The sequence below is a fragment of the Nannospalax galili genome, unplaced genomic scaffold (assembly GCF_000622305.1).
Source record: "Nannospalax galili isolate Female #2095 unplaced genomic scaffold, S.galili_v1.0 scaffold832, whole genome shotgun sequence".
Lineage (NCBI taxonomy): Eukaryota > Metazoa > Chordata > Mammalia > Rodentia > Spalacidae > Nannospalax > Nannospalax galili.
Genome location: NW_008331828.1, coordinates 445245 through 453592, shown reverse-complemented (window position 1 = coordinate 453592; position 8348 = coordinate 445245). Strand labels below are relative to the sequence as shown.

The 8348-nt window shown below is 45.6% G+C and overlaps 1 pseudogene; it reads right to left on the bottom strand.

Annotated features, from left to right (window-relative positions):
• Positions 1-2210: 2210 nt before the first annotated feature.
• On the bottom strand, positions 2211-5890 carry LOC103728950 (annotated as a pseudogene).
• Between the last annotated feature and the right edge of the window lie 2458 nt (positions 5891-8348).

Sequence of the window (8348 nt, the reverse complement as noted above, 5' to 3'; positions counted from 1 at the left end):
CAAGGGGACTGGGCAGAAAGTGTTGGAACCCCTGCACACATGGCTCCAAAATTACTTCCCACCATGTCCAATGTCGATGGACTGGACAAACTTTGCCTTGTCTACACGGAAGCTTTGCAGCACAGGCAGAGAGCAGGCAGGCTTCTAACTATATTCTTTGTCCACCTGCCTTAGGGCCATAATGTACATCCTAGGATTGGGGACTGACAAACATCCAGATAATTTTTATCAGAATTTAGACCTGGAAAACCTCTACCAGCTGGTGCACTACATGAATCTCAACATGTTTTCTTCATACCTGATCATCTATGGACAGAAGTTCCTGTCTAAAATGGATGAACAGAAGTCCAAAAACACAAAAGCCAAGGATGAGGAGGCATGTGGTAGGTGTCTGTTGAGGTGGGAAGGAGGGTTCAGTGCATTCTGCCAGGGAGGTGCCAGAAGCAGGCCTTTGGCCTGCAACCAGGTTTAAGATTTAGTCAGGTAGGATGTACACACACAAACTGGTTATTCTCTGGCAGATATTGGGATTGTGTGCCTTTTGGAAGTCTAAGGCAAAGATACACATCTTCAGGAAGCTCATTGCACCCCAAATCTTCCCTGCTTTCATTTCAAAATTGCCTGCACTCACCACGCATCTCTTTCTGTGCTTAGATCTGGGACCTTCCTGGACAACAGGTCCTGAGCTACCTGATTAGTTTGTACCAGGGATGCCTGAGACTCTGGCTCCCAGACCAACTTCTGAAGCTCTGCCTCAGCTGCAGCTGGAACCACAAGAGGATGTTTATGTCCCAGATCAGCTTCTGCAGCAGTGCCACAGAGGGAGATGGCACACTAAATGGTGGCTGTACTGGATCCCAGACCAGATTCTACAACCGAGACTCAGGGGAAGCTGAATGCCATAGATGGGGCTATGCTTCATGACATCATGGAATCCAGTATGTCAGCAGCTGAGCCAACACTTCTTCTGACTGATGTATCTGAGGAGGATCTTGCCAAAGCAGCTGATACAGAGTCACCTCCATACATGGCTGCACATGCTCCATCTCACAGGCAGGTAATTATACTTGCTGTTGTCAAATTAGAAGAATCAGACCATGTTTCTTCTCTGCCTGAGGTTGACATATTGTCTGAAAGTTTTAGAGTCACCCACTACATTCTAAAACCCTAACCCTAAAACTAGCACTCACCCTAACTGTAAACCAAGACCTAAGCATAGACCTAGGATTATCCCTAACCCTAAACTTAGCTCTAGATATAACCCTAAACTAACCCTAAAGCTAGCTCTAACCCTGAACCATAATCCTAACCCTAACCTTAAACCCAGCCTGAACCCTAGCACTATCCATAGCCCTAAACCCAGCCTTCACACTAACCATAATCTTAAACCTATAACAAGGCCTTGCCCTCATCCTAAACCTAAACCTAGTGCTATTCCTAGCCCTCGATCTAGCCATAACCATAACAACTGCCCTAGCCCTGCCTAGCTCCAAACTAGTCCTAACCCTATCCCATATTCTAATTCTGTCACTCACTTTAACCCTAACTCTACACCTAAACTTAACCCTAGACCTAGTCCTAGACCTATCTGTAATCCTAATCCTAACCCTAGCCCTAACACTAACACCATACTTACACATAATCCTATGCTTAAACACAGCCATAGACCTTGACTTAACCCTTGATCTAGCCCTAACCGTAGCAATAAATCTAGCCCAACCCTGGCACTAAACCCGTACCTGTCCTAGCACTAACCCAAGCTGTAAACCTGGCCTTTACCCTACCCCTAACCTGAATCTTAGAAATAACCCTAGCCCTAGCCATAACCCTTGAGGTAATCCTTGCTCTACCCCTAGCCATAAAGAAGCCTTGGCCTTAGCCCTGTGCTTTGCACTAGCTCTATCCTCAACTTTATTTATTTATTTATTTTTGGTTGCATGAAAATATTTATTCTAATCTAATATTTTGGGTAAAGTGAAAAATAAGGAAGGCTCACTTCTGTTTTAACATCTTATTTGTTCAGCTCCTACTGATTTTAAAGTATATATTTATAGGCTGGAGAGATGGCTCAGCAGTTAAGAACACTGTTCTTGCAGAAAACACAGATCAGAATCCCAGCACCCACATGGCAGCTAACAACTGTCCATAACTCTAGTTCCAGGGGATCCAACAGTCTCTTCTCTTCTCCATGGACATTGCAAAACAAGGGTTCACTTTCCCAAGGGTGGCTGAGAAATCAGATTTGGAGTCCAACAGAAATGTTTCTGTATGATATTTTGCCTGTTGCTTACATTAAGCACAGGATAGCTCATCTGGCTAGTCCAGGTATCCATCACTTCTTTCACTGGCAGATTGCTTGCCTCTTCCAGCAAGTCCCAAAAGTCTAAAGTTTTGCATTCTTTTTTTTTTTTTTTTTTTTTTTTTTTTTTTTTGGTCTTTTTGGGACAGGGGTTTTCAGTACCTCCAGCTGTCCTGGAACTCATTATGTAGACCAGGCTGGCCTTGAACTCACAAAGATCCGCCTGCCTCTGCCTTCTGAGTACATTCTTGAAATGAAAACTTTTCAAGGAAACCTTGCAACCTTTTTGGAATTTCCCTGATGTTATCCAGTCTTCAAACATTCTCAGAATACAGGCTCTCTTACTGTATGATATTCTGTTGAATACAGCAGTTATTTCAGCAGAATTTCAACAGAAACAACCACTGGGTTGAAGACATTAAAGAATATTCTTCTTTCACAGGTAACACAAACTCAAGTAACACCTGCTCAAGCATTTGCCAGCCCTTTTCTGCATGATATACTCCTAAGAACTCAAAATAAGAAGCAAATCCTTCATTTAGCCATAACTCATCCCACCAGTCCATGGTCACAATATTGCCAAACCACTGGTACACAAGTTCATGGGCAATGACACTGGCCATCATCTGTTGGCTGGATAAGGCTGATTGGCTCATGTTTCTCAGTAAGGGATGAGTCCCAATTTCTCCATGGCACAGGAGCCAATATCCAGAACAGCTATTTTATCTAGTTTTGGAAGAGAATATCCCACAGCAAAGTATTCTTTAAAATAATAAAACACAGTTTTAGTTATGTTTGCAGCATATTCTGCAGTCTGTTTTTGTGCTGGCTGGACACAAATAGTGAGTAGTATGCCACTCTGTGACATTTTCTGTATGGAGGTAAATTGATGTACAACAAAGCACACCAGGTAATTGCTCATAGGTACAAACTTCATAAAAATGGTTCATTTCCATTTGTCCCTTGTAGGAGAAAGTGCAGCCTGAACAACCTGTGCATGCATGCTGCATGCGTGCTGGAAACATGCCAGAAACTTCCAGCTGAGTCTAACCTGTATTCTGCCAAAGGACATGGAGAAGGCTGATGCAAGATGGCTCGATGGAGAGGGCCAATGAAGATCAGACACAATCCGAGAAAGCCTACTGCGGCCAATGGGACACTGGGAAGGGGGATATAAGGGAGCCCCATGTCCACAACAAACGAGTCTGCAGCTGCTCACACTGCCTGCTTCTCACCTGAGTCCCAGTATATGTGTCATGACTCCGTGCTGACTCTACCCCCGCCCGGAGGGCCCCAGGACACCCACAACATCTGGTGCCCAACGTGGTTTCCCCATGCTGGCATGGGCATTGACATTCCTTGGGTTCTGGCTATTGTTGTGGTAACCGCTTTTCTCTTCTGGACCATGTTCTTTGCACTTTTCTGCTGGCCGTGCACCGCTCCAGAGATCAGCCACCATTTCACTTTCTCCACCCGAGACTGCCTGGGTGCCTCACCCCCACTTTCTTCGGTGTTGGGAGACCCCCCCTGCCTGAAGTGTTGGTAAGTCGGCCCCTACGTGTTACATGTGCGTTCTCTCGTGCGTGAGCGTGAGAACCCCCTCCTTCCCTTTCCCTTGTCCTGTCTGTTGATTAGGGAGGTACACATTTTGCTTTTGGTTCACCCAGTGCCTCCACATAAAGGGTGACCCCTTAGGAGGTGGAATCCAGGAGCAGCCCCTGACCGCCACTCCCCATCCGGGGACACCTTTTGGGCATACGGCCGTGGCCTAACGAACGACGAACCACGGAAGTCCCCCACTAAGCACAAGACATCTGGGTCCCACACAATCTCTTTGTCTTAGAATTAACATGGGTAATCTGCCCCCCACCTGTAGGGAACCCCAAATCAGGACATTAAAGTCCCTCCTTGTCACACAGTGCCTTAAAGTTAAAACCAATGACCTAGATGCTTTCTGGAATGAGGCTACCATCCTTGCACCATGGGTCACCCCTGAGAACATGAGGGACCCTGACCTCTGGATGCCAGTTCTTTTCCTTGCTAGGATGTACCAGGTCTCCTTAGGTGTCATCCGGCCTGCCTCATTTGTCCCCATTCTCCTGGCCATCATAGCCAGCCTAATTCCTTTGGTCCTGCTCATCCCTGTCAAGTGTCTCTTTCAGCATGCCCGATGGCAAAAATGCAACAACAGAGCCATACTCCAGGTCCTCTGGCACTTCAACACACAGGCCGCGATCCTCCTCATGAGGTCCTACAGGCCTGGCTCATGGGGAAATCTGTGAGGCCTCTGTATAATTGCCTTCCCCAATCACCCTAGGGGGCTCATACACAGGGAGGTCACCCTTTGAGGGCCGGTAGTCAGTGATGGGTAAGCGCTTGCTAACCAAGCCAACCTAAGACAGGCATGGTCCATAATACTGGGGACCGCCTAAGGTAGGGCCAACAATGCCAAGGCAAAAAATCTTGGCTCCCACTAGAGCTTCACAAAAAGAAAAAGGTGGATATGTAGGAAGAAGTGTGGCCTGAACAACCTGCACATGAGCACTGCAAATGTGCCCAAAACATCCAGCTGAGTCTAACTTGTATTCTGCCAAAGGACATGGAGACAGCTGACGCAAAATGGCTAGACAGAGAGAGCCAATGAGGATCAGACATGATTTGAGAAGCCTACTGGGGCCAATGGGACACCGAGAGGGGGGATATAAGGGAGGCCCATGTCTGCAACAAATGAGTCTGCAGCTGCTCACACTGCCTGCTTCTCACCTGACTCCCGGTGTCTGTGTCGTGACTCCGTGCTATCTCTACCCCCTCCCAGAGGGCCCCAGGACACCTGCAACAGTCACTCACTGGCTCTTGTTTCTCTACTGACATATTTAAAAGTGCTTGGTATTCTTTGAGGTGAATGATGGACATATTGTAAGTTGCCTTTTTGTTTGTTTCATCAAAGCAAGGGAAGGATGACCTGGCATCAGTCAGCTCATGGTCTGTGGCTGCTATACTTGGTTCCAGGGGAATTACAGTCTGCCATGGCAGGGAGGCATGGTGGCTGGAGGTGGCTAGAGCAGGAGAAGCAGAAGATAAACTCTCACATCATCAATGCAAGCACAGAAGCAACCTCAATTTCTTTAGTGTTATCCCTAAACCTATTATTAACCCTATTATGAAGCATATCCCTAACCCTAGGCATAACTTTCAACCTAACCTAGGCCTTATCCTTATCCCTATCCCTAGAATTAGCCAAAGCCCTAACCCTAACAATAGTTCTCAACCTATCCACTACAACCTTAGCCTAGCCCTAAACCTACCCTAGTCCCAGTGCTAGCCCTAGCCTTAAACATAGTCCTCACCCTAACCTTAAGCCTAGCCTTAAAACACACCATAACTAGACCTAGCCCCAACCATAGTACTAAACCTTTTCATAGGCCTAGCCCTAACCCTAACACTAGCCTTAACCCTAGTCCTAAACCTAGTCATAGACCCAGCCTTAATCCTAGTCTTAGCCCTAGACCTAGTCCTAGCCCTATCCTTACACATATCACTAGCCCTTGCCCTAAACCTAGCCCCAACTCTAGCCCAAACACTTGCCCTCATTGTGACCTTATGCCTAACTCTAGAATAACATTAACCCTAAACCTAGTCCTAGCTCTAACCCTACCCTTTCCTTACCCCTAACCCCAGACCTAACCCTAGCCCTAAACATAGCCATATTCCAAGCCCTTGGCCTATCCCTAACCTAGCACTAACTAGTCCTAACTCTGACCAAGCACTAACCCTAACCATAGTTCTAACCCTAAGCTTAAAATTAATCCAAACCCTACCTTAGCTTTATCACTACATCTAGGCCAGATATCAGTATCCTCAACCTTAGCTATAGTCCTAATTCTAGTGATAGCCCCAGGTCTGATATTAAATGTAGTCCTAGCCCTAGACATAACCCTAGCCCTAACTATAACCCTAATCCTAAACCTAAACCTAGCACTATCTCTAGACCTGCCCTAGTACTAAGCCTTGAGCTAAATCCTAGCCTTATCCCTAAACATAACCATAACTGTAAACTTAACCCCACACTCTAAACCTATCCTTAAACCTGGCCCTATCATTACACCTAGTCATACACATAGTCCTAATCCCAGTCCTAATCCTAATTCTAACCCTAATAGTAAACCCTCCCTAAACCTTGACATAACTGTGACCATCAACATAGGTTTAAACATTTTTTGAGCCCTTGCCCAAGCATTAGCACTGGCCATAGAACTACCACTAGCCATAGCTCTAGGTATAACTCTTAAATTTACCCTAGCCTGAGTGTTAGCGCTAGCTATAAAACTATGAATAGCCATAACCTTAGCCCAAACTCTAGCCTTAGTTCTAACTCTAAACCTAGCTATAATCCTAAACCTAACACTACCCTAGGCCATAACCATAACTGTTATGAACCTATCCCTAACCCTAGACCTAAGCCTCAACATAGCCCTAATAGTAGCAGCTTTAACCCTCCCCTAAACCTAAAACTAACCCTAGCTATGGTCCTAGTCCTAAACTTATTCCTAACACCTAGCCCTAAACATGACACTAATCCTAACCCTAACCGTTATCCTAACCCTATACGTAACTGTAGGTCTAGACCTAGATCTCAATTTAACCATAAACCTGGACCTAAACCTATCCCTATCCCTATAAGTATCCCTAAAACTAGCCCAATCCTAGCCTAACTCTATTCATAACCCTAAACCTAGCACTAACCATATTCCCAACTCTTGAGCTAACTTCATCTATAACCTTAGGCCTAACCCTAGCCCTAGACCTAAACCAAGTCCCAGACCTAGCCCTCACCTTGACCCTAATCTTGACCCTAAGACACAGAAGGATGGCTCTGGTTTTTACAAAGACTCTGAAGGTCATGTGTGTTTTATAGAATGACCGAAGACTTTCTCGAGGAGGTGGATGTGAACTGGACTTAGTAAGGAGAAAAGTAAGGTGCAGAGGTGGCATAGGAAAGGCACATTAAGAAAGGGGCACTAATCAGGGCCACGTATAAGTCTTGATATGATCATATAGATACATTGAAATTAATAGAGATGGCACTAAGATATTGGGAACTCCTGGTTGTTTTGCTCAGCGGGGGGCCCAGCTCTGGGAACAGAGACTGATCAGCACAGTGTAATAACTCTGGGACTTCAGCTTTATTCCCTGATAAGCTACAAACTAACATTATTCTCTAACACCAAGTTTATATACCAAAGAGGGGCTAGTGGGTATGTGCAGGGTCCAGGGTGCATGTATATTCATTTCAGACAGAGACAAAGGGTGCTCATATTACGTGTCACATAGGTTGATCAATCCTTAGTGTGGGCAGAGGGTCATTTGTACAAGACCAGGGAGTGTGTCAGAGCTTATTAATTAAGGTGTCTTAATTTTAATTACACACATACTTGGTGCTATTGATTAAGCTGTTTTTCACTTCTAGATTAAGGAAGTCAAGGTGTTTTTCTCAGAACAGACTGTAAACTTTTAACCTAGCCAGCTGCCTTTTGCTAGTCACTGCAGTGTTCCACATGACAGGGTTATAGAGGCACTGTTTTCAGTGCCTTGCCCCTCAGCAGAGGCTGCAACCTGTTCAAAAGTTCATGCCTAATTTGTCCTGAGTTCAGACATCTTGGTCTCCAACATCTATATTAACATAATCCACCCAGGTATCAGGGACCATTGCAGAAAAGGGGGCAGAAAGATTCTAAGAGCCAGGGGTTGTGCATAACCATAAGGAATGAGTCTTTCAGGTTCCTGGGAGCTTGTTCTTATGAATTTACAGCAATGGTGGCAGCATGCACAGGACCCATGAAAACTCAAGCAGATAAAAACACAGCACAGAACTGGGGAAATGAATGGGAGGCCCAGACCTTATGTGAGGAACTATTGGCAGTTGATCACTGCTGGTTGAGGGAAAGTTGATCTCCTTTAAGGGAGTGACACTAGACAAGCTGAATAGGCTCCACTGGATGAACTCACACCAAGAGCCATGTGGTTAACACACTCCTGACTTGAAAGTCCC